A 15698-nucleotide genomic window follows, 5' to 3' on the forward strand; every position below is an offset into this window, starting at 1 on the left:
AAAACATCTGAAGTAAAGCAGTTTATATTTAAGACTGGCTGTCCATAAAGTAACACAGCCTGCCCAATAAAGAGAAGAAACTAACAATAATTCCATGAGTCTACATTTAGAATTTTCAAAGCACTTTACCATCTATTCTTTCTTGAGTGGTGAGGGGTAGGCAAGGTATTGATGATTATGTGCATTATTTGTCAGAGAAGTAAAAAAGGTGTCTGGAAGCCACAGAGATAGTGGCAGATGACCACCTAGATTCTCCTTTTGAACAAGATGAAAGTAAGAAGAAAGATTACATTAAAGTTACAATGTATCCAAATTCTTTATTTTATAGATGAGGAAAACTGGGTCCAAAGATCAGGATGTGACTTACTCTCTAGCCAAGGCATTATGACTTCTCAAATGAGTTTCCCTTAATATTCTAATATTCTCCATTTAGTAATGATTCTAACAAAAATTCACATTTTTATAATGATTTAAGATTGACCATGGGCTTGTTTCCCAACAGTCTCCATTTTGTAGATGATTCTTCTGAGGCCCAGAAAAGGAAAAAGAATTTTAGAAGGTGACACAGACACTCAGTGGGTGAGCTAGCATCAGAAACTGGAACTTCTGTTTCCTGGTTCCATGGCCTTTCCACATCAGAAAGATTCTTACTGCTTTGTTTGTCTCCCTTCTATTTGATTACTGCAGGAAAAATGCCATCCTCTCTCAGGATTTACTAGGTATCCAAAAGATCCTTTATATATTGAGCACACTTTACTAGAAAGATTTTTCTGGGGGGAAAAAAGCTACTGTTATAAACAGAATTTTAAAAATACATTTAGAAAATCAGTCAAGTTAATGGGGTAAAAATAAATTCTCATTAGACCTACATTACTTTCCTTTCCAGCTGAAAATTTCCTACTTACTATTAATATCCCAATTTATTTGTGGAGTCACAATACAAATAATAATTTATATAGGCTTACAAAGAAATATGTATACATAAACAATCTCATTTGATCATCAGAACAATGCTTTGTGTCAATTTTATAGATAAGAAACTCCATTTTATAAATAAGGAAATTGAGGATGAGAAATTAAATGATTTGCCCAAGGTCATATAGCTAGTAAGTGTCTGAAGCAGTAGTCTTCCTGACTCCAAATCCAAAAGTCTACTGCTTTTGTGAGTTGTCTCAAAAAATTTATGAAGTTTTTGATAAGTTTTTACTAACATGCAGGACTCCAAAAAATCCTAAAATCGTATGTGAGAAAAGGAATCTACCCAAGGTATAGCTTCTATACATTTCTCTATTAATACTCTCTATATGCTAGATACTTAATTTGTTGACATGAACTGAAGCTAAAGTTTGTATTCTTCCTCATCCATTACAATGCTCTGCTTTAGACAAATGTCATGCAACCTTTGCTCTTTACAATGTAAACAAAATAAAATTTGAGATATCACTTGAAGTTCAAAGAGCAGCAATTCACTGAAGAGCAGTTAACAGTGTTCACAGAAGGCAAAGTGTAACAGATTAAAATGGAAAATATAAGGGATCTCCTTCAATTAAGACTGTAAGTCAATGTTTCCCAATCAAAATGCCATGAAACAATAATGGTATTGTGTAAGGGTGCTATTGAATGACCATACTGCTGAATTAAATATTATGATTTTTTTTTTAAATTTCAGATAATTCCCCATTTCACATGTGAAGATGAGATATCATGTTTATTTCATTATGAGCCTCATAAAAACCTTGTATAGTACCATAGAATCATGGACAATTATGGACAATTAGATTGAGAGGGAATCTTAGCTTCTATCTGACCTAAACCCTATACAAAAAGAATCCCAACTATAATAAGACTCCACAAAGCCTTTTTCTTGAAGATCCTCATTGATAGGGAAAACTCAACCTTCAGAAGTAACACAGTGCCCATCTTATTCAACTCTATATTTTTAGGAAGGCTCTCCTAATATAAAGTCTCAGTTTTTCTCTTTGCAATTCCTACCTATGGTTCTAAATTCTATCCTCTAGGACCAAAGAGAGAGAGTAAGCCTAATCCCTCATCCACATGACAGCTCCCCAAAAACTGGAGATAGCTGTCACAGCCCTTCTGAAGTGTCTTCTCCAAGCTTCCTTCAACCTATCTTCATATGAAAAAGACTCAGACTTCACTCTCTTGACTGTTACTTATAGATGTCATTTTTAAACAGTAGCTTCCAGAATTAAACACAATACACTAAAGATAATCTAGCCAAGTCAGAGTGCAAAGGAACTATATATAAGCCTCCCTATTCTTGGATGTTATGCCTTTATTAACCCCAATTTATATTAATTTTTTGGCAGCCATATCACACTGCTGACTCATATCATGCTTATAATCCACTTACATTGCCCAGATGTTTTTAAAATTGCTATTTAATAATATACTTGTGAAGTTCATTTTTGGAATCCAAGCATAATTTGTTTCTACTTAATTTTATCTTGTTAGATTCAGCCCAATGCTTAGGTCTATCAAGCTCTTTTTGGACAAAGTATCATCAATAATGTCAATGACATTAGCAATTTCTCCCTTTGTGTCATCTACAAAGTTGATGAGCATAATGTCTATGCCTTTATCAAATATATAGATATTAAATAGCACAAGACCAAGAACAGATTCCCCAGGGCATTCCTCTGCAGAACTGCTGCCAAAGTGACCTCCAACCAAAAACAACTCCTTTTAATTCAACTATCCTAGTAGTTACAGATCCATCTAACTATGTTAGAGTCTAACACTCATTCCCCTTATCTGCTCAATAAGAAGGAAAAAGAAGAAGAGGAGGAAGAGTATGAGGAGGAGAAGGAAGGGTAATGAGGTTAGCATAGCTTAAAACTATTTCTTGGTGAAGCCATGAAAAGTCAGAATTACTACTTCCTTTTCTAGATGCTCAGTAATTATCTCTTTAATAGTGTATTCTAAAAATTTTACCAGAAATGAAAAACAAATCCTAACTAGAACTTACATAGTCTCTTCTATTCTTTTTTTTTGAAAATAGAGACATTTGCCTTTCTTCATCCTGCAGTGCTTCTATAAAGAGTCTCAGCAATTACACCTGCCAGTTCTTCCAGCACTTGAGCACATACTTATCTGGACTTGGTGACTTGAGTTTATCCAAGACAACTAGGTGTTCTCTTACCATCACCCTATTTATCTAGGTTGTCAACTCTTCATTAGTTACTTCCAGGGGAAAAGTTATTGTCCTTGGCAGAGAAAACTGAAGCAAAACAGGAATTGAGCAATCCTGTCATTTCTCAGTTATCAGCAACCAGTCTACCCCATGATGCAGTCCCATCCCTTCAGCAAGCTCTGCTAAAAGGAACGTTTAAACAAAGACAATAGTTCAAATTATTATCCACGTTGTAAGATGAAGAAATTGGGTTTCAGAGAGGAAAAAGTAATTTACCCAAGAGCATACAGCTAACAAGTGGCAATGCCAGAACTCATACCCAGGTCTTCTGCCTCCAACTTCAATGATCTGATGAATCAATCACACAGAGCTCAATATCCCTATTGACCATTCTGACAAGTACTAGACCGGTGCCTATTTTCAAAAGAAAAAGTTATAGCCCTGGAGTTCAAAAGCACTGAGAATGGAGAAAGACTTTAAAATCTGAAAGAAATGGGGGAGGGGGAGAGAAGAGAGAAAGGAGAAGAGAAAACAATGCCTAGAGGATGGCCAATGCTTCAGGTTCCCTTATCTACAAAGAGATTCTATGGAACTCTATTTTCTTAGAACCCTATTCCCTATCACAATCAAATTTGTAGAACTTAACTGAATGAACTGGCATATTTTTAAGTATAAATTATAATGGGGTGGGGATGAGGGGAAGATGGGGAGAAAAATAGAGCAAAGGAGAATGATAAAGGTTTTCATGCTGACACCTATCTTCAATTTTATTAAGTTGCTTAATATCTCAGAGAAAGTAGTGGGAAGGGAATTTAGAACTCAAATTGTTATTTAAAAGAATGTTAAAAATCATTTTCACATGTAATCGGGAAAAAATGAAAAATTATTCAATTTCATTGTTAATGTGAATAGGATTTTATAAACATAAATGTGTTTACAAGCAACTTTTCAAAAATGCATTTGTTCCATAAATGTATACAAATAAAGAGACAAATCTTTTCTTACACTGGATGAAGAAACTAGTTTTATCAGATCAGTAAACTTTTTTTCTGTTCTGTTTAAATCCTAAAAATAAGAATGCACACATGTTTTAACTCATTACTTGATTGATAACATTTCATTTTAAGGATTGTGATAGGTTTCTAGGATTGCATTTTTAAAAGATATTGATAAACCAGTGAAAAGTGTACAGACCCTGGAGTTAGAGGCCTTGGATTCAAATCCCAGCCCCATTTATAATATTATTCATGTGACCTCAGGCAAATGACATAATCTCCTTGAGTCTCAATTTCCTCAACTATAAAATGAGAAGATTGAGCTATATGGCCTTTGAGGGTACTTTTACAGCTACAGCCCAAATGTTTGAAGCACAAGTAGATAGTTAAGGTGGTAAAAGATCAAGGAACCATGTAGAGACATCTTGGAGAAAACTAAGGGAATGACCAATCAACAAATATTTCACTGTCTTCTCATATTTGAAGAGAAAGAAGGAGAAATAAAAAAGGCTTTATTTTGCACTTGAAGCAGAAAAAAAAAAAAATGTGGTATGTATGCTAGGGGAAGGAGACAAGTTTGGATTTGACTTCAGACAAATAAAAGCTAACATCCGTGTTGTCCAAAAAGTGAAATGTGCTATTTCTGGTGGCAATGAATGAAGATGCCATCAATTAATATCAGATGATCCCATATTATTTACTTTACAGAATATATAATTATTGAGGAGCAGCTAGGTGGCATAGTGGATAGAGCACCAGCCCTGAAACTCAGGAGGACCTGAGCTCAAATCCGACCTCAGACACTTAATACTTCCCAGCCATGTCACCCTGGACTAGTCACAAGTCACTTAACCTCAATTGACTTAGGGGGGGAAAAAAAAGAAAAGATGTAATTATTGATTAGCTGAATGACCTCTGAGATCCCTTGCATCTCTGAGATGGAATAATTCTAAAAACTTTCTACTTACTAAAACTATTCAATAATAGAACAGGCTCCCTAATTAGGCAGGGTTATAGATTTATGCAGACTGGAAGAGACCTGAGGTGTTATCTACTTTATTCCTCTTTTTACTAAGGAGGAAACAAAGCACAGAGAGATAAGGGGAAAATGCTTAGTAAACTTCTTGCCCCATAAGAATCCAAGAAATGACCATCAAGGTTGTTACAACAGAGATTCTTACATTGGATGGGAGATGAGATTAGATATCCTCTGTGGCACTTTCTGATATCATGATTACATGGTCTTTTCACTCTTTGATGTACAACTAAGGCAAAGCAAAGTTTAGGCCAGGTTAATTTACACTGGTTTTCCCCTTGCTGTGAGCCAGTAATGAGTGCACTCAAAGCATCATCCTTGCCTCTCATCTATAGCAATCAAGACTTATAACCAGTCATGTGTACTCATTGACACAAAAATACAAGATCTAATCCATTTATAACACATTGACCTCATTGAGGTTCCTTTAAATCTTTCTCATTTGTGGAAAGTGGTTGTATGAAAAGCAAAGCTGTGAATCACAACCAAGTAATTATTAAGATAAGACCAAAGAGTAACTGAGGAAAACCTAAAGGAACAGTCTGTGGGAGCACAAAGAGTTTTCACCTTGAACTCACAGGATCTGGCTCCAAATCTAGCTGTGCTAATTACTACTTATGTCACTTTCAAGAAGTCACTTAAAACTAAGGTTCAGAAAGGTCTTTATCTGTAAAATAAGAGGGTTGGGTCTAAATGATCTCTAAATGTTTCTTTCAGCTCTGATATTTCATGATCCTCGGGTACTTTTATATCTAAAGAAACTTTGCACATAAAGTTTAAATAATACCAGCTTAAGCAACTATGATTCTGAATTAGTGTTGACATCTTAAGTCATAAAGAGTTGAATTTCTACTCACTTTTCCCTTTTAATCCCCAAACAGGAAGCCTAACATTATAAAGTCATTTCTAATCCCTTACTATCTGAGGACAGCAAGAAGGAAAAAAATACATTTTTATATTTTCTCTGCCCACTGGTAGGGGGCTTTTAAATCCTCATTTTGCTAAATTGTAAGAAAGGGAGACAAGTCCATATAAACTTCCATATTTTTTAATCTTTCTATTACGTTTAGGAGAAAATTAATAAAAACTCTGTGATATAATATAAAAACATAGGATTGGAAGTCAGAAAACAATGGGTTTGAATAAATCCTGGCTCTAAGAATAATACTAGCCACTATTTATAAAGTTTTAAAGCTTGCAAAACACTTTACATTTAGTCTTTGCAATATCCTATAACCTAAGTGTTATTATGCACATTTTATAAAAAGAATTTTTACAGAAGAATTTTTAAAATGCCAAGGGCAATGAAAAAGAGTAGCAGGCATGAGTAGGCTGCCAAACGAAAGCCATGAGGAACAATTCTGAAGGATAAAAGTGAAAAGAATTGTGCCAGTGATAGAGAAGAGCACTAGCAGAAAGCTGAGGCTCCAGATCTCTTGTGATGTCAAAAGAAACCAAGCCTGGCTGAACCCTTCTGAGCTGAATTAGGAGAAGATCTGGACAAGAATGGCCCAAGAGGGATAGGCATGAAGATGCTGAAATAGTCGTCATTGGAAGAAACATCCCAAACTAAGAAATTACATTTGAATATTTTAAAGGTAAGGAAATTAAGGCTCAGAGAGGTAAACAACTCAATTGCATCCAAATCTTCCTGATTTCATCCCCATCATTCTGTTCTCTATACCAGAAGTATCATATTCACCAATTCTGCTGAAACAGATCAAAATGTAATAAAGAAATATTTAACCAAATAAAAAATATACATACAAGAAAAACATAATACAGTAATGTTAATTTGAAGTTTTCAAAATAAATATATGGACTACAAGGATCCATTTCTCTTTGAATCGGACATCACTGCTCTACCTACACTTATCTCTCATAGTACTAGGTCCTCACACAGTAACATCAGGCAAAGTTTTTCACATCCTTGGGCCTCAGTTTCTTTCTCTAAATGGAGGGGGAGGAGACTTAGACTAGATGCTTTCTAAGATCCCTCTTCAACTCTCCAATTTTATGAATTTCGGAACTGCCAAAACAGGATTACTCATTCATCTCAAATCGGCATTTTAAACATATACATATAAAGATACAACAGAGAGGTAAGTATAACATTTTTTCCTCAGCATTCATGTAATTATATGTTAATATTCATAGCATCTAATAATATTTTTTAAAATAAACTCACCTGGATTTGTTGAGACAAGTTTGAACATTTTAATTTACTTGTTCTGATCAGGGAAGACCAAGTCCCTGATTTATATATAGCATAATAACCTAACATGAAATATACATATTCTGACCTTAAAATCTGTGACTTCAAGGGAAACAGTAACATGTGATGGGAAGAACACTGAAAAGCCCAGGTTGTACACCTGAATGGACCCTAAATACTGTGTGTCCTGAGGCCAATCACTTCCCTTCCCTGATCCCCATCTATAAATGATGAAACTGAATTAGACCGTCATAAGACCACAGATCACAGATACACAAATGGAAGGGCCTGCAGAAGTCATAATTTGAAATATGAGGGACTAGAAGTGGGATATTAACTGAGATACTAACTCCAGAACCCATTTGTTCCCTAACATTTTTTACTCAATAACAATTTTTATTCAATTTTATTTTCCAACTGCTTGTAAAAATGGTTTTCAACATTCATTTTTGTAAAATTTTGAGTTCCAAATTTTTTCTCTCTCCCCCTTCCCCAAGATATAGGTTATATATACATACAATCATTTTAAACATATTTATACTGTGCAAGAAAAATCAGATCAAAAGGGAAATCCCAGAGAAAGAAATAGCAAATAACAACAACAAAAGATGAAAAATAATATGCCTTGATCTGCATTCAGTCTCCAGCATTCTCTCTCTGAATGTAGATAGCTCTCTCTATCCCAAGCCTATCGGAATTGGCCTGAATCATCTCATTATTGAAAAGAGCCAAGTCACAGCCCTTTTTGTAGAGGCAAGATACTGGAAACTGTTTGGATGCCCACCAATTGGAGAATGGCTGAATAAATTATGGTATATGAATGTTATGGAATATTATTGTTCTATTAGAAATGACCAGCAGGATGATTTCAGGGAGACCTGGAGAGATTGTAAGTGAAATGAGAAGAACCAGAAGATCATTTTACACAGCAACAATAAGACTATATGATGATCAATTCTGATGGATGGGGCTCTCTTCAACAAGGAGATGATTCAAACCAGTTCCAATTGTTCAGTGTTGAAGAGAGCTATATATACTCAGAGAGAGGCCTGTGGGAACTGAGTGTGAAGCACAACATAGCATTCTCATCCTTTCTGTTGATGTTTGCTTGCATTTTGTTTTCTTTTTCAGGTTTTTTTTTTCCTTCTTTATCCGATTTTTCTTGTGCAGCAAGATAACTGTATAAATATGTATGTATAAATATTGGATTTAACATATTTAACATGTATTAGACTACCTACCATCTAGGGGAGGATGTGGGGGGAAGGAGGGAAAACCTTGGAACAGAAAGTTTTGCAAGGGTCAATGCTGAAAAATTACCCATGCATAAATTTTGCAAATAAAAAATCTCTAATAAAATTAAAATTAAAAAAAAGAAGAAAAGAGCCAAGTCCATCACAGTTGATCCTCACATAATTTTGTTGTCACTGTGTATGCACAATGTTCTCTTGTTCTACTCACTTCTTTCATCATCAGTTCATATAAGTCTTCCCAGGCTTTTCTGAAATCAGCTGTTCATCATTTCTTATAGAACAATAATTATTCATTATATTCATATACCATAACTTATTCAATCATTCCCCAATTGATGTGTATTCACTTAATTTCCAATTCCTTGCTACGACAAAAAAAGCTGCTACAAACATTTTTGTACATGTGGGTTATTTTCCCTCTTATGATTTCTCTGGGATACAGATCCAGTAATATCACTGCTGGATCAAAAGATATGCACAGTTTTATAGCCCTTTGAGCAGTTTCAAATTACTCTCCAGAATGGTTGGATCAAAGTTCACAACTCCACCAACAATGCATTAGTGTCCCAATTTTCCTACATCCCCTCCAACATTTATCATTATCTTTTCCTATCACATTAGCCTAACTGATAAGTATGAAGTCCTATCTCAGAGTTGTTTTAATTTTCATTTCTCTAATCAATTTTCCCTAACATTTTATGTATTTTATTCACATTTCCATAGTGCTTTAAGTGTTAGTTTCATTATTTCCAATGCCTCTGTAAGATAGGTAGTATAAATATTATAAGGCTTCATATAACAGCCAAGTGATCTGACTTTGGAATCCACTCCCTTCCTAGAATCTGACTGCCTGCCTGTTTCTAGGAGTCCTTTGTGCTCAGACATTTTAGAAGTCTCTGAATAATAGCCTACCATCCAAAAAACGTGCATGTGAATCAGGAACTCTGAGTGGTCACTCTGCTAAGGTAGCTGATTCACTTTGTGTCTTATGGCTGGTCATTATTTCTCATGAATTCCATTTTCTTATGTGAAAAATAGGGAACATTTGTTTGTTATCTCCAAAAGATATTCACATTCACAGGAAAAATGTCACACAGCTGCTTCTGAATGTTTAAATGTACTAAGGATAATCAGTCAATAAGCATTTGCTAAGTGCCTACCATGTGCTAGGCACTGTATCAAGTGCTAGGGATACAAAAAAAACATGCTTCCTGTTCTCCAGAACCTCACAGTCTAATGGGGAAGACAACATGCAAACAATATGGATAAACAAGATATGAACAGGATGACATGGGGACACTCAAGAGAGGGAAAGCACAAGCATAAAGGAGACAGAAATGAATCAACATTAAATGTGTAGTATGTGCCAAACACTGGGCTAAATATGCTGAACACACATGTATACCACCCATGACCCCCAAGCAGAATGTCATAGTCACAAAGTAAGGTCAGAATGGAAAGGGAAAATAATAATTCATTCTGCTCCCTTTCTCTCACTACTTCAAGAATAACAAGACAGCCAGTATTTCAAAGTATCTAAATGGTAGCTGGTTCCCCTTGCTAGTAATAGCCACTCAAAGTTTTATTTTGTTTTTAAATTTATTTTCAATTCATGGAACAAAACAAGCATTTCCAAAACAGTACCATAAACCACAAATATACTACATACAACTTAACTATTTCCTCCACATACATAACAATTATCATGTATATTTCTTGTTTTTTCTTTTTTTCTTTCCCCTTTCTAGAGATGACTACCATTAGATACAAGTAGGCATATATGTGTAATATTATTCTATACATACTTCAATATGTCAATTCTTTTTCTGGATGCAGAAAACACTATCTTCATATGCCCTTTATTTTTAATTTATGTATTTTAAGAGTCAAAATGATTTAGCTACTTAAAGTTGTTCTTAAAACAATATTGCTGTTACTACTACTAGTTTTCTCTTGGTTCTGCTCATCATTTCATGCAAGTCTTTCCATGCTTTTCTAAGATTACTGAGTTCATCATTTCTTATAGCACAGTTGTATTCTATCACAATTCTATCACAATCATAAACACAACTTGTTCAGACATTCCCCACTCAAAAAGTTGAATGACCACATATTAGCCATGGAAAAGATTCTTATTCAAAGGACTGAACAACACACTAGAGCACTTCCTCTGGTTATTCTCCAGTTCAAACTTCAAGTTGCTCTCCTTCACTCTCACTGAACAATCAGTCCACATCTTTTTCAAGCTATATCAGTATATCCTTATTGAGGCATTTATGTCCATTCTTGCTATAATTGTATATGCTCTTTTCTCTTGACCTACACAATAACTCACTTACCCACCCCCCAGCTTAGGCCACTGGTCTCAAACTCAAATAGAAAAAGATTCTCTGCAAGCTGCACATTGACTCAGAAAAGCACAAATTAACATTATCTGTGTCATATTATCTTTTCACTTATTTTGATAAATAGTTCCCAATTACATTTTAATCTGGTTCCCATAAAACCCATGCCAAGTTTGACACCTCTGGTTTCCTTCTTTCAAATCTCTCTATTCCAATCCACCTTCACTCAGTCACCAAAGAAATTTTCTTAAAACAGATCTACCTATGTCACCCTTCTCTCACCATTTTAATAAACTGCAGTGGTTCTCTATTAACTCCACAATCAGATATAAAATCCTCTATTTGTTATTAAAGTCCTTCATAATGTGAGCCCTTCCTAACTTTCTAAATATTCTTCTTCTTGACTTCCCTCCACACATTTTCTAATCTAGCTTCAATGGCCAACTTGCTGTTCCTGGAACTGACACTCCATTTCTCCTGTCTCTGAATCTGCTCTGGCCATCCTCCATCCCTGGAATGCTTTCCCTAATTATTTTTGCCTCTTAACTTCCCTGGCTTGCTTTAAGGCTCTATTCAAATCCTACTCTCTACAGTAGTAGTATTAAACTCAAACAGAAACAGGAGTACTAAATGGAACCTCTGGGTCTCTATACTACAATTAACTTTTAAAAAATTAACATTTTCAGTATTCTAGTGAATTTTTATTTATTTTGTTAAACACTTCCCAATTACATTTTAATCTAGCTTGGGAGCACTAGGGCATGTTTGTGGTCTCCTGTGGCTCTTCAGGAAGCCTTTCCCAGTTCTTTCAGCTGCCTTCCAACTGTATATACCTTTAATGTACCTACTTATTTAAATGCACCATCAGAATATGAGTTCTTTGAAGACAGAAATGATTTTGCCTTTCTATGTATCCTTAATGTGCCCTAGTGCCTCGCATAGAGTAAAGGTTTAAAACTTACCTAACATTAAAAGAAACAACATGTAAAAACAGGAAATATATATATATATATATATATATATATGTGTGTGTGTGTGTGTGTATGTATGTATATATATGTATGTGTATATGACACATGCTAATGAACTAACTGCAATTTTAACAGCTGACTTTCATTTAGCACATTCTTTCATTCACTTGGATTCTTCTGGAACTCCTGTGTTCCAAAATTTTGAGCCTAAGGCTTAACCAGAGAATACTAGTGTTAAAAAAAAAAAAAAGGAAAGAAAAGAAAGAAGGGAAATGGCACCCCTCTAAGTGATTAAAAAAATACCCAGAAACTACACTCAAAGATGACCAACATCTACTAGGCAATCTAACAGTGCAGAATTGTTCTTGAAGAAGTATCTTCTCATTAGGCTATCCAGTCTTGTATAAACATTTAGCAGAAGACTTTGTGCCCCAAAAAGTAACTAAGCAAGAAGGAGAAAGTAAAGGAAACATATATGCAAAATGATAAAATATAATGTATAGATAAATCATGTGAGAAAGGGAAGCAGCCTCTACCCCATCCCTAAAAAGGAGCAATATTAAGGAACTAATTTACTCTTAAGCAAGGGAGAATACACATATATTCATGGTGAAAACAAAACAAAACAAAAAATTAAGTAGTATATCCTGGGCTGCTAGGTGTATCCAATTGTCTTGAGGAAATGGGAGGTTCATACCAATGTAGAAACACTTTCTAGTGATTCAGCATCTTGACAACTTAGTTCTAGTCATAGAGCAGAGCTATCAGAAAAGCAGCCTTAACACTCCCAACTATGGTCTAAACCAGATTAAAATGTCATTGGGAAATATTTATCAAAATAAAGAAAAAAAAAAACCTATAGATATAAATAAGTCAACCAAGGATCAATTTGAGTTTGACCCCACTGGCCTGAGGAACTATGACATTAAATGACTTGCCTATAGTCACAAAAGCAATATCAGATATAAGTCTTGCACCCTACTCTTCTTGAGTCCAAGATCAACCCTCTATTTATTATTATTATATTATATATTTAATAGTATAAAGGGTTAATCACTTTAATTTGTATTTAAGAAACCAAAACCCAACAGCTGGAGAGGCTAGAGAATGAAATGCAGCTTCTAGTTATCAAAAAGTTGGCCATTTGTTTTCTTTGTTCCACTTATATAGGTTAAATACTCTATGAAGAGTTAAACTAAATTTTCAATCCAATAAACATTTTCTGAGAATCTACTGTGGAAGACATAAAAATTAAGTAGTGGTCCTATCCTTTAGAAGATAGAGAGTAAGGGAGAGAAAGCTATAGACACATAAAATAGAGAATATATACCTGTGAAAATACCTGAGATATGCAAATCTCTCTCTACCCTTTGCTAGGAGGAAGTAGCTCATTTATTTCAATATTTAAAAAGTATCTATATGCAAACATTGTGCTAAGTGAGATAACAAAAATAATGAATCCTGCTCAAGAGGAGGTTGCAATTTAATAGAAATGTGAGTCATAAATAAGCAAAGTTACAATACACGTTAACTATTAAAAAAAAAAAAAGCTACAAAAAAAAGATAAATGGAAGGGGTACCGATTGCAATGGGTATCACAGGATTTCAACAGGTAGGTGAAAAAAGTTAATTCTAAGCATATAGAACAATAGGACAAAAGTGAGAAGGCCTTAAAAAGTTAACTGTCCAATTGTTCAGTGATGAAGAGAGCCATCTACACCTAGAGAGAGGACTGTGGAAACTGAGTGTGGAGCAAACACAGCATCTTCACTTTTTCTGTTGATGTTTGCTTGCATTTTGTTTTCATTCTCAGGTTTTTTTTCCTTCTTTACCTGATTTTTCTTGTGCAGCAAGATAACTGCATAAACATGTATGTATAGATATTGGATTTAACCTATATTTTACATGTATTAAACTACCTGCCATCTAGAGGAGGGCATAGGGGGTAGGAAGGAAAAACTTGGCACCGAAAGTTTTGCAAGGGTCAGTGCTAAAAAACTGCCCATACATATGTTTTGTAAATAAAAAGCTTTAATAAATTTTTAAAGAGATAAAAAAGTTAACTGTGTTTCATCATGAATTTCTCAAAATGACTAAACAAAAAATAAATTCTATAATACAGTAAAAGCAGATTAAAAATTAAATACCAACATATAAACTTAATGGTTTTGAAGACTGAATATAGACAACTTCATAATTCCATTAAATTCCATCATTTTTAATGTATGTGCTATTTCTCAATATATGAATATGAACTACAACTACTACTAGATTGTAAGCTCTAGCAGGGCTACTACTTATCTTCTCAAAAGTTGTCTTTTTAAAAGTTTGTTAAGTGTAATCTGTGTGTGTGCGCACACATAATATTTATATAATCTAAGTGTAGAACTTATCCCATAATTAATGATATTTAATCATTTAGGGAAATGAGGTGCCTATATAAAATGAGCTCTCCAAATATCTAAAGTCTCTTCATAAGTGTCACTTTTAAAGAGTTTTTAACCATTTTAGAAACCATTCAATAACAGATTATACACTTGTCTATTATCTTAAATAAAGAATGCCAATGGAAGGTCTTCACATCAGCATCCAGGGTATAACAGAAAACCACTGGAATCTGAGTGGGAAATTGGGGAAGAGGATGGAGTGTGACATGGGCAAACGTATCATTTAGGAAAACAACTCTGACAACTAGAGGATGGTCTGGAACAGAGAAGGAGTCGAGACAGAGAGACCAATAGGCTAGAGATGCAAGAGATGATGAAGACTTGAAACTAAAGTGACTGTGTGAGTTCAGAGAAGGGAATATGTATGAGAGATGTTATAAAAATAAAAATGACAAAACCTGGCAATGTATTAGATGTGTTAGGTGAACAAGAGAGAAAAATTTCTAAGAGTGCAAAAGACTAATATGGTCGTGCCTTTAACAGTAATAAGAAAATTATGAGTGTTGTGTGGGAGAAATGATGATGAATTCTGTTTTGGACATGTTAAGTCTGAAATGGCTACTTTAAAAATATCTGGCTTAAGATATATAAAATGCAGTCAGTGATGTGGGACTGTAGCTCAAACAAGAGACTACAACTAGATATAAGGACCTGGGAATCATCTATATAGAGATAATTGAACCCATAGAAGCTGATGAGATCAAGCAAAATTTTAAAGGAAGAATAGAAGAAAAGCCATAACAAAACCCACAGTTAGTGGGAGTGACATGGATAAAGAAACAGCAAAGGAGAATGAGTGGTCAAACATGTAGGAGGGAAATCAAGACAGTAGTGTCACAAAAACCAAGAGGAAGAGAATGATCAACAATTCCTCAGATGAGAGTGAAATATGAAGGAAAAGGAGGTTCCCTCTCACTGGATGTCTTCGAGCAAAGATTGAATCAAATGACCTCTCACCTAGGTGGGCTTTATGGTTTCTTTTTGAGAATGAATTGGCTTAGATGGCTATGGACACCCCCTTCAAGCTCTGAAATTCTATGACACTGTTGAGTACCCACAAAGGTGAGATCAGAGATACAACCAAAACTAATTAATACAAATAAAAAGACAGAATTGCTTCTCCTGCTTTTTCATCTAATATTCCTGTTTGCACAGAAAGGTCTCATACTACTGCTGTTTTTCCTGGTTTATCCAAACACCAGTCTTCCAGCATCCTCAGATATCTGTAACATAGTTACAGATGGCACTAAAGCAAAAAGTATTTGAAGAAGAAAAGCAACAG

At 34.7% G+C, this 15698-nt stretch overlaps 1 protein-coding gene across 3 annotated transcripts in view; it reads right to left on the reverse strand.

Moving 5' to 3' along the window:
• FCHSD2 (FCH and double SH3 domains 2) overlaps nucleotides 1-15698 on the reverse strand; it is a 372664-nt gene that overhangs the window by 328595 nt on the left and 28371 nt on the right. The gene's annotated exons all lie outside the window — the stretch shown is intronic.

Source organism: Sminthopsis crassicaudata, chromosome 3 (assembly GCF_048593235.1).
Source record: "Sminthopsis crassicaudata isolate SCR6 chromosome 3, ASM4859323v1, whole genome shotgun sequence".
NCBI classification, from domain to species: domain Eukaryota; kingdom Metazoa; phylum Chordata; class Mammalia; order Dasyuromorphia; family Dasyuridae; genus Sminthopsis; species Sminthopsis crassicaudata.